The sequence below is a fragment of the Macrobrachium rosenbergii genome, chromosome 2, assembly GCF_040412425.1.
Source record: "Macrobrachium rosenbergii isolate ZJJX-2024 chromosome 2, ASM4041242v1, whole genome shotgun sequence".
NCBI classification, from domain to species: Eukaryota; Metazoa; Arthropoda; class Malacostraca; order Decapoda; family Palaemonidae; genus Macrobrachium; species Macrobrachium rosenbergii.
The window spans coordinates 54,844,271-54,864,270 of NC_089742.1; the positions used below are offsets into that span (position 1 = coordinate 54,844,271).

The window sequence follows — 20,000 nt, forward strand, 5'->3', positions numbered from 1 at the left end:
AGTTGTCAGTTAACTTTGAAAAACACTTTTTTTTGCACTTAAGACGTTAATAATCAAAGTTCTACACAATTACGACTAAATAATATTAAAAACTGAAATGTAGCCAATAACAGGCCAGTTACACAAGCTGAATAATGTGAGAAGGATTTTTATATTTTTTGAAATTAAGTCACAGTAAGGTTCTATAATGTGTTACTTGGCACAGTCCGCGATACGTAGATTATGAGTTATTAGATGTGGCTCTATAAACAAACAGAAAACATAATTTCTCTAAGGGGGGGGGAGGCAGGAGGAAGCTAGGAACACCTATATTTCATACGACATTAAAACAACTGGATTCCCGCCTTAAAAACCAAACTTAAACTGACAGTGTAATTTTCAAACTAAAGAATAACCAGGTGCCATCACTACGGACCATAGACCGGGGAGCGGGGAGCCTTTATTATACAACAAACTATAACTGGAAGCAATTTCCGCCCTCGGGGACCTTATCAGAATATCCTATGAGCCAGCACGGCCAGCTAAATTAAAGTTCAGTACCAAGAGTGTCACTAGCAATATTCTCTGCGTGTCCTGTTCCCAGTAATATTAAGCTCTACAAGATACATTCAAAATTGAACTTCGCTTAAATCCTCTTGTGTCTAATCTTTCCAACATTCTTATTGGGAATATTATTACAAACTACTGTTTTTCCCCCCATCATCATATTAACGTCCTTAACGTAGAAGAAATCTATTTCTAACTTCTGTATTTCTGGAAATCAACCAATAGTTGTAAGTTTTCGGTGGACATGTCGATAGCGTAAAGGACTCTGACACCATGGGGGTGACAGTTCGAGGCTCTCCAGTGCCTAGTAAATAAATATATAAATAATGAATAAATAAAGACTTACGAAGTTACTTTTTTACTGTGTGGGGGGAGGAAAGTAAGTCAACCCACCTCTGCATAATTGTTCCAAAGGACAATTAATCTAAAAGGTGGATTATGCGTACAGCCATCACAATCATACCTTGTAATGGAATGGAATGGAATATAGAGTGTAGGCCAAAGGCCATGCACCGGGACCTATGAGGTCATTCAGCGCTGGAAAGGAAATTGACAGTAAGAAAGTCTGAAAGGTGTAACAGGAGGAAAACCTCACAGTTGCACTATGAAATAATTGTTAGGAGAGGGTGAATAGCAAGATGGAAGAAAGATAATATGAATGGAGGTACAGTAAAAGAAGTGAAAGGGGTTGCAGCTAAGGGCCGAAGGGACGCTGCAAGAACCTTTAGTAAAGCCTCCAGTGCACCCCATGGGGTGATCATACCTTGTAAAAAACCCCGCATTATTTCAATCTGTAACAGAGTTTGCGTGCGTACAGCCAGCAGCGATGAATAATACGAGACGCAGGAAATCCGCTAAGTAAATGTAAGTTATCAATCGTTGAAACCCAGGGTGAAAGGAAGTTTGCCGAAGTTGTTCCTCTCCTAGTTTCTGGGGAGGATGTATATGGAAATGGCGATAACCCGAAGGCTGTCTCCTCCAGGGATTTATCTCTTCACTTTTCGCTATCCAGGACATCTATTTACATAATACCAGAGATACGACTTTACACTGCTGCTATACTCATTACAGATAGAAGTAAGTTCTGTCTCTAGCGCGCAGACACACACACACACACACAATAAAGCTAGTGTATTCATATCGCAAGGTGTGACTCAAGAACTTAGGCGAAGGTAAATCTTATAAAAAAATTTTTGCACCATTCTTGGACAATAACAAACATCAAAATGATCACGTACCTGGATAAAAAGAAAAAAAAAAATCGTGGATTCCGCTAAGTTAAAATTAAACAAAAGTAAAAACTTTTCGACGACTCTACTGAACGTTAAGTGAAGCAAAACTTTCTTAGCAGATATTCTACATTATGTCGAAGTAAACACTAAAGGCAGTCCGCTGTTTCTGCCTGGTCGCTTGGCCCTTTACCTCTTTAGTAAGGTTTCCACGGAAATTATCTCGGAGGGATGACACACAAGTTTTAAAGCTTAGTCATCATGATCTTCATATATATATATATATATATATATATATATATATATATATATATATATATATATATATATATATATAAATATATATATATATATATATATATATATATATATATATATATATATATATATATATATATATATAAATATAACACATATATTTTATATATACAAATATATATATATATATATATATATATATATATATATATATATATATATATATATATATATATATATATATATAGTTTATAAATGTACGTATGTATATGCATCAACAATAAAATGACAGCAATATATACACATTTGTTAAACAAGACGCATTTCATATTACAGTGAAGTCATGGCATTAAATTCCTGATAATTTCATTTATATTTCGATCAGTCCATCCTCACCCCTATTTTTTTATTTCTTTTTTTTTCAGAAAGTACTGTGAAGCAGAGTGGCCATCATACCACTTAACACTCTTGGAACCGAGACAAAAAAAAAAAAATTTTTTTTTTAAATCATTGAAGGAACAACAGCAGAACCTGAAGTAATTCAGTAACACACAAGAAATTCTGCATTTGAATCTGACTCACTGTCAGTACGCAATCCAAGTCGAACCTGGCGTGAAGAAAGGAAGGAAGTCATTACGACCTAAAGCAGAAGTGACAGACATGAGAAGCTGCACTGATTGGGCTTCGTGTTACCTCACAAAATACCAAAGGTCGCTCACGCATTGTGTAAGCATCTGTGAGTTCTGTTGTGTACATTTGTCTATGGAGTTCGTGCGCATGCGCGACAAGGGGACATAAAAGAACACGTGCGTGATTGAACGTGTTTCCGTATCAACACAGACACATTTCCGACCCGACATCCCACAGGAGAGATTAGCGATTGTCGCCAGACTCAGGAGAAACTCAGCCGCCATTTCAGGGGATTTTCCTCAACCAAAGGATATATATCCCTACACCTAGGCACTCCACGTCAATGGCGACTCCTAAGGCAACAAAATACCGGCAGCACTGCTTTTTGCTTACTGCCACCGCGGTAGCAATCCTTCAGCAGTATGAATGTGGTAATGATCAATCCTTTGTTTTTATACGAAGCCACCTCTTGGCAGAAAAATTTATATATATATATATATATATATATATATATATATATATATATATATATATATATATATATATATTTATTTGTGTACACATACATACATAAATACACACATATATATATATACATAAACAAAACGAAGGTTACAGAGATGACGTTCTCTACAAATATAAAAAAAAAATATCCACTATTTTGTTAATTAAGAAAAACAAGGCACGAGAATATATGATACATAACATTATAAGCAAAGCAGCCAACCCTAATTAATTAGCGAGAGAAGCGTTCTTGACAGAAGTGGGCTGTGTGCGTCTTTTATTTCAAAAGACACTTCACTGCTCTAAAAAAAAAAATTATACAACGAAAAAGAATGAGGATGTTCACACACTAATTTACAGTGTTCGCGTGAAAGTATTTTTTGTACTTATGAATAAATATTACACGTGACAACAGTAATATAAATCTCAAATTCTACAGGATTTGTGCGCTTATTAGATGATTGTATAAATGTATATACACAAATCTGTCGTTGGTCGTGTATATTCGAAGTATATCTACGTTTACAAACTCCTACCTATAGAACGGTCGAAAATAATCCATTAAAATTTTATTTCAGCCTCAGATCACTTATTACCAAGGCTAAAATGACAGGTTTTCTTGAACAGTGGACATTTTCAAGAAGCAAAACATTTCTGTTAGGAAAAAGTAATGAGAGAGAGAGAGAGAGTCGAGCACAAGCAGGCAGGTAAAACGCGACGTACCTTATTATGCTCTTCTTTTTTTTTTCTTTTTTACGAAAGCCAATGTAAAGTACAACCAATTGTTACCATATGTTCCCCTTCCAGCTCTCGCCCGAAGAAACTTGCCGGAGACAAAAAAAAAAAACGACGACAGAAAGAAAGAGAACGAAGAGCCCGCCCCTCCCGCGGGAAAAGTGGCGGAAAAAACGCTGCGATGAATTTCCAGTCTTCGTTACGAGGATCTCCTTCAGGCTGAAATGCTGAAGTGTTTTGTTAGTCATTTCCCTCGATGGCTTTTCCAATGTGTCCGGAAAAAGGGGGCCTAATCCCCCCACTCGAGTTTCTCGAGCCGCCTCTCTCCTCCTCTTCGGGAAATGTCTTTAAGGCGGATAGAGGGGCCTCCTCGCGTGGAAAAAATGTCATCAAAGGAGCTCCTCTTGAATAGTTTCATCTCTGGGTATATCATCCAAGCCTGCCTTGTATGTATATGTATGTGTATATATATATGTATATATATACATATTTACATGTATATATCTATATGTATATATACAAGTATGAATATATATGTGCATACATCGGTAAGGGGTTGAGGACACACAGATGTACAAGCTGTCTTCATTCCAACGTTTCGTAATTATCCATTTAATTACATCATCAGGGCTGTTAAAATGAAACAAAAAATTACGAAACGTTGGAATAAAGACAGCTTGTACATTTGTGTGTGTCCTCCACCTCTTACTGATGATTATTTATATATATATATATAAATATATATATATATATATATATATATATATATATATATATATATATATATAATATATATATATATATATATATAATATATATATATATATAATATACATAACCCAAAAACCACAAATTCATCATGTACAAAGACACGAGAACTCACCGGGTGAGTTATTGGGCCACTATTTCCTTTCCTGTACTGCCCAGCTCTGGAAATCTCACCTAGCTTCCACTCTCCCAAACCCCTGGGGTTAAAGCCGTTCACCTGTTTCCGTTCCTCAGGCCTGATCTTCCAGCGCCATCTGCTTGCCCTTCATAAGAGAGTCGCGCCAATTTTCTTCGTCTGCAACTAATTCTGCAGCGTGCCACCTGCACATGAGCAACTTCGCAGCCTCTGGAGAGGACGTTAGACGCCCTTCTGAATTCATTACGACGATCCATTTCATACACCCCGAAATAAAAAAACAAACAAACTTCCCCTCCTCCTTGGCGAAGATTAAAGCGAAGCGTGTTTTGCCTTAATACACACGCATCAATAGCGAATCCCTTCATCTATTAACACGCGCTGACCTAAATTGCATAGGGAGAATCTCATTAATTATGATTTTCTACCCCTCCTCACCCAGCCTCTCTAAATAAAAATTTTTTTAAAAATATTCCACGGGACTGAAATACATCTCATTAGGCAGGAGACCACCTTTCTCGCATGAATAATCAACAAGTGTAACGGGGACTCGAAGTTCTGGGGGCCAAAACATTTTGAGAGAGAGAGAGAGAGAGAGAGAGAGAGAGAGAGAGAGATTTCGTGTGGTTATGAATGGGGGGAAAAAAAACTTCGGTGCTTCGAAAGAAGAGATAAAATGAAACTGATGCCAGCATACTGAAAAGGATATTCTGGGTTGGAGAACCATATCTCCGGGATAAATATGGGGCTCACATTTGTCAAGTCCGTGGTTCGAGCCCAGCCGGCAACCCACCAGTTGACCCAGCTGTGACTGAGTACCAGGATCAGCTAGGATCAAGGAAAAGGTATGGAATTAGCAACCTCGTCCCTACCCAGGACCTGCTGAGGCCCTGAAGGCTCTGCCCTTCTGCCACCACACCCTCGGAGGGGGAAAAGACTCCAGGGAAAAAAATGCATACTGAGAAAGTAAACCTTTTACCATACTTATGAGTGATCGTAATAAAATCATGAAATAAACCATTTCATATATATACATAAATATATATACATACATATATAAATTTACATATAAGAGATACTGTATGCTATACATATCTGGCCAAATGGTCAAGTAAACCTTTTAACACTGTACCTAAACCATAGGCCTGGGTTCGAATCCTGACTGGGGAAGATGCGCTAATCATTATAAATCTTATTGGGTGCAGTATATTCATATGTACAACGAGATAACGAAAATTAAAAAAATAAAAAACGAACTGTTCAAACCGCCATGGGTGCACTGTCACCAAAATGAATATCATGACAATACCCACGAGCCAATATAATCATTAACAAGGGTTTGTGAGCTCTCCAACAACTGACACCGTGTCGTCAACTTCAAACTTCGATGAACCAGTCGAGGATTACTGGCGGCGATGGAATAGACATGTGCGTCAGAGGGAGAAGTGGAGACGCTAGTTCTGGAGCATGGAACAGACGGAATCTTGCAGTGTAACATAGTAAGGCACGTCCACTGGGCCATTTCTGTCTCTCCTTGAAGTCTCCGTCAAACAGGAGGAACAGCAGCTTTGGGCTTAAAAGCCATTCAGTCCTCTTAGAAGAAGGAGAAAGGCATTAGGCTATATAACATGTAAAAAATGAGCCGAAGTTTCTTCAGCGCAATCGAATTTTCTGTACAGCCGCTACAGCGTATAATCAAGGCCACCGAAAATGGATCTATCTTTCGGTGGTCTCGGTATAATGCTGTTTGGGCCACGGTCCATGAAACTTTAAATAAAATAAAAAACTACTGAGGCTAGAGGGCTGCAATATGGTATGTTTGATGACTGGAGGGTGGATGATCAAAAAACTAATTTACAGCCCTCTAGCCTCAGTAGTTTTAAAGATCTGAGAGCGGACAGAGAAAGTGCGGACAGAATAAAGTGCGGACGGACAAGGCAAAGCCGGGACAAGAGTGTTCTTTTAAAGAAAACTAAAACCTACGGGGGACCCCCACATGTGGTTCCTTGGGATTTTTTATGCAAGGGAATCTCAGAACTCAAGCTAGCTACCCTACGAAGAAATCCCGGTCTCCCAAAGCGAAATGCTTATTTTCTTCTTTGTTTTCACCTCAAACTAAAATATCCTGAAGGGGATACACACGCTAACAAAAATTCCAAGTCCAAGAGTGGACAGGGTAAGAAGTCCAACGATGTTTATTCAGTAATATGATACTTGACGATCACCACTCTATGCCCCCACCCTACTAACTCCTTCACAGTAGGGACTACAAACACATAAGGAAAATAGGAGCAAAATCTACACGGCGTTCAATTCACAGCCTTGAATAAGTCCTCTAATTTCCATGGCAAAACAGGACAAAAATGGTGAAAAATTACTCATAGATTAAATTACAATATCCTAATATAATATATATATATATATATATATATATATATATTGTATATACATAGATATCTATATCTGTAATATATATACACTATATATATATATATATATATATATATATATATATTATATATATATATATATATATATATATATATATATATATAATATATATATATATATATATATAATATATATATATTTCAATTTCAATGTGGAATTATAAGAAAAAATATGCACATTACTTATTTGGATGTAATTTCTTTGATCCCTCAAGAAAACAGACTCTTTCCGAGGGACCCTGTCGAGCGTGACAAATGTGAAGCACTCGCTAAGAAGCTGCATCATCCCATCAAGGAAAACCACGTAAAATTCTGAATTTTTTTTTTTACTAAGCAGAGTAAGCTGATAATATTAAAATGAACAAATACCTCTCGCAACAAAGTCAATAGAGCTTCGTGAGGAACCGTATCACCTGCAACATCTCGGTAAACAGTGGGATCTGACAGACACCGATAACGTAAGAGATAACGGCCTTTCTGGAGCAACCGACAACGTTAGCCATCATAATGGGGTGGGGTGACTGACACCGGCGGTTGCGTTATCCTAAAATATCGATGCTACACAGCTTGGATGATGTTGGTAATAATAAAAACTATTTATAATAATAATAATAATAATAATAATAATAATAATAATAATAATAATAATAATAATGTGTAAGATACAACAATATACTAAGCAAAAATAACCAGAGAGAGAGAGAGAGAGAGAGAGAGAGAGAGAGAGAGAGAGAGGGAGAGAGAGAGACTGAGAGAGAGAGTAAGTCTAACATCTCTCTCTCTCTCTTCTCTTCTTTCTCTCTCTCTCTATCTATATATATATATATATATATATATAGAGAGAGAGAGAGAGAGAGAGAGAGAGAGAGAGAGAGAGAGAGAGAGAAACGCAATCATCCACTACAGTTGAATAATGTTAAATCAGGCAACAAGAGAAATCATCTTTTATCATTCTGTTTATCGGTGGGAATTGAAACCGCTTACGAAGAACATTTCCACACGAAGAGAGAGAGAGAGAGAGAGAGAGAGAGAGAGAGAGAGAGAGAGAGAGAGAGAGAGAGAGACTAAAAAGTAAGAGTGCGAAAAAGCAAGCTATGAACAATGTCTGTGCCTGTGTGTTGCCAAGCGAACACACAAGCAATAAGTACCACACAACCTAACATTCTGAAAGGTCACAGTTCTCACGGCTGAAATCCGCTGTCCCAGTCCGACTCCCACACGACCTCCGAGAGAGATAAACACCACCAGATTTGCAGGAAATCCTTACGGAATCCTTAAGTGCACGTCATTTACAAGCATTCTCATCACACAAACGAGCTTTGATAAGCTCAACGCACCCATCCCACCCAGTCTCTCTCTCTCTCTCTCTCTCTCTCTCAGCTTGGTTTTGTAGGGTGTATAGCTCACAACTGGACAACCTGTGTTCCACTTTCGAACAGAACGAGGAGCGACAAATGGGAGCGTTCCCTCAAAAAACCCAGTGTGCTTCGGTTGGCTTGAGCACACATACACACACACACACACAGATTCTCTAGTTACACCCATCCAATGTGTTAATGGCTCCTTCAAAATGTACCCCATTAAACTGTATATCACCAAATGGGAGGGCCTCGGCGAGGTAACCTTCAACCCAGTACAGCAAACTCTTCGTATGATATTCATAAAATACATCTCTCTCTCTCTACAAACGATCCAGAAAATCCATCTTCACAAACTGAACACAAGATGCAAAACATAAGCGCTAAATATGATATTCAAGCTACATGACTACGTAGCAATAAAATGATTATTAAAGTTGCCTAATCTTAATATTCAAATGTATAATTTCCCTATTTCCATATGAATGGAAGATGCGTCGTCATCATGACATGTATACATTCGGCTCCATCTTCAGCAAAGGCCAATCATCATATCGATTTACATTCATGACTGGCAGCTCTTCGGGTTGGCGAATGCTTTCACTTTGGCCTTTTTTCAGCAAGGAGAACGAAAGCCTCTCTGTCCTCTGCAAGCTCAAGTCTGTCGAAAGCAAGAAAAGGCAGAAAAAAGAAAGAGGACGTAAATGACAATCGCCAGAGAGGAATGAGCCCAGAGAAAATTCCAGATTTTAAGGTTTACTGAACTTTGTTTCACGCTTTCAATCTGAAACGAAATGTAAAATCTTTTGGTAAAATTTCGGGGGTGTTCACTCCACAGTCTTCAATTAATATTTACATTTTCAACACAGACGCTGGTGTTAATTAAATTTCACAGTACTTCCTATAAGTGGAAACAACAGAGATGGATGGAATTTAACGACAGCGCACGCACGGAAATAACGAGGTAATTCTGTAACAAACGAATATGCAGTTATCATTATTATTATTTCTATTACCGTTATTATTACTACTATTCAGAAGATGAACCCTATTCATATGGAACAAGCCCAACAGAGGCACTGACTTCAAATTCAAACTTCCAAAAAATATGGTGTTCATTTGACAAAAATAATAGAAGGTAATAGGGAATACAGATAGAAAAGGGAAGCATCTCTCTCTCTCTCTCTCTCTCCTACCAAGATACTGAAGTCTAGCTTAACTTTCCATAACTTCAAGTCAAACTCTTTTATTCGAATAGTTCCTCCACCTAAGTGTGCCAAGAGAGAGAGAGAGAGAGAGAGAGAGAGAGAGAGAGAGAGAGAGAGAGAGAGAGCTGCTTCCGCACACGATATCCGGCTACCAGGGCATGAAAAGTTTAGAGCATTTAAGCACAGTTACATCTCCTCAAACACAGCCTACCAGAGCGCCATCTGTGATTCTAGGGGAGTAGGTCTACATCACCGAGCAGACCACAACGCAATCTCCGGATATCTGTTTTGCTGCCAAAACATTTTAGGCTGGTATCAGCATCACACAAAAGACAAAAGGCTCGTTTAATCCAAGATTAAAGGCGGCCCTCAACGAACGAACAAACGGATGAATTGGTTTCGCAAGTCGTAAACATTGCGATATTCTTTCATCACAATGTGGGTATCTGTTACGGACGCAGAATTCTCAGAATGATGGCTAACCAGATGGCATCCAAGACTAACTTATACATGATCAGATGCATTTAGTCACAGTACATGTGAACAAACAATGTAATATATAATATATATATATATATATATATATATATATATATATATATATATATATGTATATGTACACAATTATACAAGTATTTTATATATTATATATACATGTATATATACAAGTATTTATATATATTACTATATATATATATATATATATATATATATATATATATATATATATATATATATATATATATATATATATATGAGAGAGAGAGAGAGAGAGAGATGCATCTCCACCACATGAGGCTTTCTACTCTGGTGGTCACGAACCAGAAGCACTGATGTCTGTCTGTCTATGAACAAGGACTTGAAGTCCACTTCACTGCTTATCATCTATTATTAAATATGGATTTTATGAAGGGGGTTGACAGGAAACGAACGCCAAGCAGGAATAAACATTCAAGCAGGGAGAGCTTTCGTAAAATGCATGCAATGAAGCACAACCAAATTACATCTTATAATTGTTGAACGAATTGGAAAAAAAAAATTTACACAAAAAGAGAAACTATATACTATAAATACTCTTATAAGGAATTACCTATTATATCGGCAATGACCTTCAGTTCATATTTCTGATAATAACCAAAATTCAAATTCCCGTGCATACTGGCAGAGGAGTAAAAAAAAAATATCTAACCTATAAAAACTAACTTACAGATTTTACCTTCTTGTTCCATCATTGTCATCTGAACGACCACAGTCAAGAAGAATATGAGTAAGATATTTTCCAACGTTCTCCATGCAAGTTTTGCTCTCTTGAGCTGTGAATTACTATAACCACCAAGTATGACTGTTTACAGCTCAAGAGAACTTTATTACCTTAGTAACAAAGTAGGAAAGGTCGTTATAATCCAAAACATCGACTATCGCATAAGCCCCTGGCGTGCATACGTCGACAAGATCCACAGAGACGGGAGTTGCATAAGTATTACAGTACCTACTAGAACCATCTCGATCTACAACATCAAAGTGACCTTTTCAATTAAGGCCTTATTGTACATGGGAAGGCCCATGTCAATAAAATTGTCCAATTTAAGTTTATATTGCTACTGCTGAAACCCGACAATGAAAACTTATTGGTATTCCCAATCCAAGCCAATCACAAGATTTTGGAATCTAATACGCATTCAAGCTTCCGCAATAATCATTTTGGTTCCCATTAGTTTTCTTCAGAAAAAGCGCAAATGTTTATCGGTTATTTTAGTCAATTTCAAACCATTTTTCTTCAATAAAATAGTCGCAAATGTAGACCGAAGAGGGGTGATTTTCAGATACATTAATTTCTCACATACTTTTCCAGTTGTTTAAATCGTGTCTAGCGCATTTAATTCCGACCATCATTGTTGGCGCAAACCTCAAGTTCTCACAATTCCCCTGCGCCTATATACTCGTATACCAACTGTGGGGACACTGGATAACCGAAGGGTTTTGCGTGTTGGTAGTGGAAAACGAGAGCGCTGCAACAACAGGAATGGTTAAAAATGCATAAATCACAAGACAAACGGTATAAAAATTTATGTTTCATTTGGGTTATCAAAATATATAAAAAAAAAATGGAGTGTGAAGATGTGGCAAGGGCAACAACTGCGATAAATCCTATCCCGAAGGGGCCACGCAACCTAGCCTGACTACACAGTGAATCATCCTAACTAACCTGACTGGGTCCTGACTGGCTTAGTACGGGAGGGAGGCCTTCACCATCCAATCGCGTTGAATGTAATTAGTATAGATCTGAAATTTGGGAGATAGGAGGCAGTGGTTTGTCGTAAAAGAAGGGTACAGACTTACTATAACATCTGGGTGTGCATATACCATACTTTTCAGCCTTGATTTCCATAATTAAACTTTCTAATGATACACTCCCCACTGCTGAAATGACTACAGTATATCAGCAGTGAAAACGGGAGTCTGAAAGCGTATAGGGTTATAACCATAGGAATTTATAAAGTTCTATTTGGATAAAATGTGACAAGAGTAAGATACAAGACCATAAACACCACGAAAAACAATGGGCACAAAAAACATGCATAGGCAATTTGTGGCACTGCAGCATCAGCAGCAACTTGACCTCCAAGGGATCCTGGAGCAGTTATGAGACAACGTTCTTTTAAATTTGCTAGATGGTGATATTTTCACAAGACGTTAGCGTCATTCAGTCATGACCCCAACGTGCTGAACCAACATGTCATCTTGAAGAATTTCACTAAACATTTTCTTTCAGAAAACTCAATAAGTGTCTCATGGATTTGATTAAGTGTCCCGAGTATTACAAAAACTTGGCATTCAGGAAAGAATGGTATAATTAGAGGTGCGCAACTACAACGTAGATGGTGATTTAAATGTGAAATATGATTTTACTGCTAGCTTTTTTTATGTGATTTACACGAAATCGACATTCATTTTCATCGGGAATTTGTGGTTAATTCAATGACCGCTTTACCTAGCAACAGCGGGGACCACAGTAAAAACCAACATCTTAAAAAGTCTGGGTCAGTCAGTGAGAGGGGAGGCCAGAGCCAGAAATTCCCTCTGTGGAATGGGACGAAGAGGGCAACAAAAAACCTACGTATGTCAGCAAATATTACATACTTGATAAGCAATGCCCCGGACAGGTTAGGTAAGGGGTGCATGCCATGGTCAAACAGATCCTTGTGCTCTAGCCTCAGTTAAATAGGAACTGCTGGGATGCATTTCACTATGATTTATTATGCCTAAAGTCAGGCTGAGTTGAAAAGGGCTGGGGAGGGGCAGGCTTCATCCCACTGGTCAGGTATGAGGCATCACCCAAAGATAGGTTAGACATGCATCTTTGTACTTCACTCATTTTAATGTTCCATTAACTGTACACCCTGGTTTCACCACTGGTCCCTATTAATGTTACACATGGAGTGTAGTATTCCACACATGTAAGACTGTAAAATTTGTAGAAATTAAAAATTTATCAGACATTTCAAATCTGCAGGGACTTTATAGGTTTAAAAGTAACATCCACTACAGTATTAATATTCATATAGCATGAAAAACAATAATGATTACATTTCGACATAATGGCTGACCTCATACACTTGTAACTGTGGCGCAGGAAAGGAAAGTCTATAAGGGTTCACAGCAATATCACCATATTTGCTGACGTAAAGCTATTTTGTCCGGCAGGAAGCCTTTCAAACTCACAAGATGACTTACAAATAAAAAAAAAAGCCGCAACACACCGACCTAAGAGAGAGGGAGAATGCCTAAATATTGGTAATACGTCAAGTTTGTACTAAATGTTTTGACGATGTCTTTGGGAAAAATATCTATCTACAGCAAATGAAAGTGACTACGTCTACGGGCCTATCTGTGGCATAGTTACGCTGCCTTTTACATTATAATCCAGAGCCTACTGTATTCTCCTCTGAAAAATTGCTTTTGGGTTTCTAATATATAATTTTAATACCAATTCTCGATACTTGAGTTTTTTCCTTTATTTTTAAGTCTTCTTAATAAGCTTTATACAAAATTCATTCTAAAATCTATTGCAAGTTTACTATTACCGAGCTAATTACTAGAGAATGTTGATAACCGCCTGGGCTTTATCTAAGTTGTAAGCTTTTGTTTTGACATCCACACGAATGGGGCTCCCAATATAATTTTTTATCCTATTGCATTGTGGGTAAGGATGGCTAACGTTTGGAACGTCTTTTGTTATTTTCATCAGCAATTATGGGTGCATGGACAACGCTGAAACTCGATTAGTTCTTTTAATGTTTCACCAATTAAGTAGGATTTTGGAATTCAGGCTTCAGTTCTTAGTCTTGGTTCCTTTGGTACATACACGCATTTCTTGTTTCTCGAATTATTCAGCGGATTTAAACTTTTTATTATAGTGTTTTGAATATTTTTTATGTTCGTTTCAGGAACAAACTAGTTGTTAAATGATACTGGAAACCCTTAACCTACAATTACTGGGGACCATAGTGGAAAACCAGTACTTTCGGACAGGGGAAAATACAAAAGTGAAATACAAGGATGTATTCCAACATCCCCATGATACTCCTGTACATCCTGATTCTGATTCCAGTAAAGTTTATTGAACTTTTTTACAATGAGACCACATCCTAGGTAAATAAAAACCTGGTTACCTAGGTTATTTAAGGTGGGGGGGGGTAAAACCCCCAACCAGGCAAGGACCGAGCAATCTATGTGAGGTTAGGTTAGGTGTGATTGTTATGTTACGCCATGACTCTATTATTTATTTTAAAATTTAAAGTGTCATAGGTTAGATTAGGTTAGGTGGGGGTCCAATTGAAAAAGTGCCTTCCTAATCATCAAGCCAAGTAAAGACTTTGTGCCATAGGTTAGGTTAGTTCAGGTCAGGTGTGGTTGGGCTAGGTTGAAATCCTATTAACTTTCAAGCGCTGTGACCTTTTTTGTTAGATAGGTGGTCAAGCAGTCCCCTGACCAGGTAAGGGCCAGGCTCCCTGGGTTAAATTAATTTGTACCCTATTATTTATATAAATTTTTGAGTGCCCTGAGTTAGGTTAGGTTGGGGATCCAAAGATGCCAAGCCCCCTCAGGTATGGAAGGGCATGGTGCCCTAGGATAGGTTAGGTTTGGTGTGGTTAGGCCAGGTGACAACCATAGGTTAAGTTAGTTAGAGGAGGGAGCGGGAGGTCCAGGCCAGCCAAGTAAAATCCCACCCAAAAAACCCCATTTTCCCACTGTGGTCCCCTAGGCTAATAGTAGGATATGGGCGAAGGTTATAATATCGATAAAATTACTCATTCGCTAACAAAATGGACGCTAGGAACGTTCAAGGCGCACATTAAAACATTGGAAAATCACAGTTTCAACTCGGGAATGCGAGTATTCTTTGAAACAATATTTACCAACCAAAAATCACTGCCTTTTATAAAGATGTGCACAACGCTTACATGAACATCCACATGGAAATATATAACAGCAACTTAATGCAGACCCGGTAAATTACCACTATCAAGCTGCTTGTACCACACATCTCTTCCAGTGGTACAGGAGAATGGCGTACTTGAAATGAACAATGTTAACAGACCGGCGACAGGAAACGTCAGAAATATCCATTACTACCGAATAAATAGAACAATTCAGTACTCACAAAGTACACAGAATAAAAACACTTACACCAGGGGCTGTTCCAGAGGTGAGAGCATCCATTTCAGCTTTGGAAAGGTTTCAGGTTATTCGACGGTGCTATAGCGATTTTGCGTTTGACCTTCATGCAATGGATTCGGCCTATCGTTTACGCATCTCAGGTTGATGGGCTTCTGCACTTTTGCTAAATCTCGTACAAAACTCTGCTCACAATGAACTTGTAAAATTTCGATTTCCGCAGAATAAAGTAATTCTGCAGAAAAGCTCTGCGGGGCACCGTGTTTGATACCATCCCCCTGGGGAGTGGGGATGAACAGTGAACCGGGTGAACGTAAAAACAAACAAAAGAAGGTAAAGTTCTCAAATGATATCACCTTGTTCTGTCAAAACATCTTTTACTAATAAACTATATCTCCGTGAGGAACTTTTCTGCAGAATTACCTAGATTATTACAAATCTTGGTGAGCATCTTGAAATATGATTCTAAGTTTCTTTTCTTACGACTTGGTGTTAATACTCCAAGACAATCAAAACTAGGATACCATATTGAAAATGACCACCTACATCCAAAGCCTAAATAGAGCAGTACTGTGATTATCCAAGTTTCACTTCATTTACTTATGGTCCATATACGTCATTTGAGTGACCAGTGTCAAAACCATTACAGCAATCCGTGACAGAGATTCCTTTGACAAGCTTCTATATTGTGAAATAAACCTATAATATTCACAGATATCTATAGTTTCCTATAAACCACTTCTACCAAATTACTTGGGGACATTTTCCCCTTTTTATGATGTGTAGGCGTGCTCTGGGTATCCAGAAGCCTTAATCTTCACGAATCAGGAACCAAATACAAAGGATTTTTTATGACACAACTGCTTAAGGGACAACCTGATACTCTGATAGGACTCAGGAACAAAACGTTTGATTTTCGAGCGTCATCAGAACTACCGAAAAAAAGAAATGGAACATTGCAGACACACAAATGTGCTTTTATATTTTTCAAAGTGAAAATTTTATGTCATATACAAACTAATAAAAGCTCCAGAGAAGAATAACATTAGATCGATAAGTATAAAACTCTCAAACCAAAATTGTTAAGAGGAATTCAAAACTAGATCTTACCTAATTATAAATAAAAAAAGCAAAAATATTAAAATACGGGGGAAAAAGGCGATTCCAACAAACATTATACAAAATTACATTACAATGACTAAATTTCACGCATCATCAGTTAATGACGAGATTAAAAGCAAGATACTGACACAATATAAATGAACAAGTATAAAAATACCGAAAACAAGAGTAAATGAAAGCGGGAGGAAGCTATACGCGGCTTGACAATGTCGAGTGCTGGAAAATACCGGTTACGAGAATCCAGTGATACAACACAGTACTTACATAATGGCAGTCAAGGAGATTACTTCAACGCGCCCGTGTCACACGAGGCGTTCGTTTGAAAAGGACAAACCAGTCCGTCAGCACTTTTTTCATTCAGCTGTTTTCATTTTTTCGTCTTCTCTTAACTTGACTATTTATTATCTATTAGTATCTGTGTTTGTTTATTATTTTTTCTCAGCTAGTTCGTTTTACTTTATATGCTTTGTATGGGAATTTTCATTTCGTTTTTCTCTTCCTTTTTCATTCGGTTTCTCCAATTACAGTAGTGTTAAAGTATTTCTTAATTTTCCATTTTTTTCTTATTCAACAATTTTCTGTCTTGCAGTCTCTTGATAATTTTCATTTCTCTTTTTTTTCTGAAAACATTACCTTTAATTCACTTTATTTCTCCATTCTCTCTTCTATTCTATCATCTCATTCCATAAAATATTTCAAAAATAAGTTCATAATATCTGAGAGAGAGAGAGAGAGAGAGAGAGAGAGAGAGAGAGAGAGAGAGAGAGAGAGAGAGAGAGAGAGAGAGATAGCTAGCTCTTCATCCACTTGAGAGCGAAACCTTTCAAAAGAATTAACTGATATATTACATCACGTAACCTTTGGACGCCCAGAGAAGAAAGAAAGAGACAAGAGGACTGCTCAGAATTATACTGTTACTCTATTACGCACAGTCTCATATATATATATATATATATATATATATATATATATATATATATATATATATATATATATATATATATATATATATATATATATTATATACTGTATATATAGTCTTTGCATGTGACTACACTGCCACAACAATCCTAGCCAATAATTCGATCTATCTTTTCTTTTGAAAGTAGGTCCATGATACGGGTACAGTAACTGACGGCGAAGGATTGAGACTGATCGCTACCACAAAGACTGGGATGTCTACTTGGTTACTGTCAGCATAAGAATGACCTTTACTCCGCACTTATGTTACAAAGCTGGCTCTTTACAAAACAGGAACAGACAGAACATTCACGAATGGGCGGTAATGGGAACTTCCAATATCTTATAGCGACAGGATAATGTTGATCGGAATGTTAGAGAATACACACATACATACATACAACATACATATACACAAATAATATATATATATATATATATATATATATATATATATATATATATATATATATGCGTGTGTATGTGTGAATCATATCAATATTACATTAATTTTTGCTAAAAAAAAAATCAAGTGTTGTTTAAGAGTTTTTGTCAACTTCAAACCCCAGAAACAATCATGCTAATTTGCTAACCTCGCATATAACGAAACAATGAACTGCGAAATACTACTGAAAGAACGACAATTACCAGGGCCAGAAGCCAACGACGCCAGTAAATATGGACTTCGAGCCAAAATTTCACTGAGATAACCCAAGATTAACAACGCAAAAGAACTTCATAATACTAGGATATACTTTTCAAGTCCAAGAACTTAATATTCATAACTATCAGTCCTATAGCCACGCTAATATAGAATTCAAACTGATTTTCCCATTCTGCTGTACTTTGAGAACCAGCTTACTTTCAAACCGTCAAACTGTATACATCGACAAAGAGATGACGAAAAACATTGCTGGTACAGACCAGAGTCAACATAGATACAGATTTCAGTGTCTGGATGTCAGTACACGAATTCCCTGAAACTTTATAAATGATTGACCTTCCACATTCTTCAAAAAATTACTGCCTTCGCAATACAGTAAAAACCAAAGTTATCCAAAGACTTACTCTTTCTTATCCCTGTCGCCACAGTACTCGACGATTGCAGAATTTTCTGAAGTTAAGAGCGTTGGCTTTTCATGCGACCATAAAACGCTCTCCATTCATCACGAGAAAAAATAACTGCCCCCTTAGCAGAGTATCCACTATAGTTGCATACACTTCACATATGGATATCAGGCCACAATATCACCCACAGCTCGCTGGATGTACCCTTGCCTTCACCACGTCAAAACGCAAGCAACCTTTTCATCTTTATGCTGTTTAAATAAAGGCTGCTGTAAATAATAACATGGTCACAAGGACGGGTGGCTATCCATCTTGGAAGAGTCTGGACAATCAAAACTTTTCTGTTCACGAGATTAAGTGTAAACTTTGCGATCAGACATCCGGTTCTTCTGGTACAACACTGATACGATGACTTATCAAAGAAAATGAAACAGCAGCTTATGGTCGATAAGATAAAAGAAATGCTTTTAAGATATGAAGGGCACTTACACGTCAGTGCAAAGACGACTTTATCTTCACAAGGGAGAAATAGAAAAATACTCTGAAACATCTGGCGATTTTACTAAGCCAAAGTGAAAATGACGGGTAGGCAGATAACTGCCCGAACGATATGGATTTACTTAGTAATGAGAATTTATGGAGATAAGAAATTAATGGAAAATGGGAAACAAACGCTCTCAGGGGGGTTTAAATTACATGTGTGAGTACTTTTCTTTCTTCCAACATTAAGCCGCTCCCTTAAAATGGAATGGCTTCCGAGAAATCACATTCACACTTTAGCTGATGAGTCGTGGATGAACCCTGAGTGACGAAAACTTCCTCAACGTTAGCCCCTGTCAAACTCTAAACATAAGCTTCATCAACAAAGTGCTTTTTTTTCAACTCTTCTTTCTTTCACACCTTCTAATCAGCACTTTCTAGGTCTTTCTCTTCTCCTTCCACCATATATCCCCGAATTGTATACTCTTTTCACCAGTCTACCACCCCATTCTTTCCACATGACCAAACCATCTCCAAACACACCGAGTAATTAGTGTCCCAGAAGATGTTTCGAACACTTCTGTACAACTCCACATTTATCACCCTGCCATTCTCCTTATACCACATTTGTGTAAAACTATACATCTCTATAGCCCCCATATCTTTCCTTTCATTCGTACTCAACATGCGGTCTTCCCTTCATAAAGGAGAACTGGCTCACCAATTCCATCATACATTTCAACACCGACTTCTATGGACACGCCAAGCTGCTTTCATTTCTTTTGTAAACATCCTTTACCCCCTTATCCTTATGCATGCCAACTATTTCCATTTTATCAATATTCTATTTATATTCATGCTCCATCTTA

At 37.5% G+C, this 20,000-nt stretch overlaps 1 protein-coding gene across 17 annotated transcripts in view; it reads right to left on the reverse strand.

Annotated features, from left to right (window-relative positions):
* Positions 1-20,000, reverse strand: part of rdgB (retinal degeneration B) — a 311,695-nt gene that overhangs the window by 137,770 nt on the left and 153,925 nt on the right. Inside the window, exon 1 of one of the 17 annotated variants that reach the window (XM_067118473.1) lies at positions 18,652-18,738. The exons of the other annotated variants lie outside the window; for them this stretch is intronic. The gene's annotated coding sequence lies outside the window, so the exon portion shown is untranslated. Of the gene's footprint in view, positions 1-18,651; positions 18,739-20,000 lie in introns of those variants that run through there. 17 annotated transcript variants of the gene reach the window in all.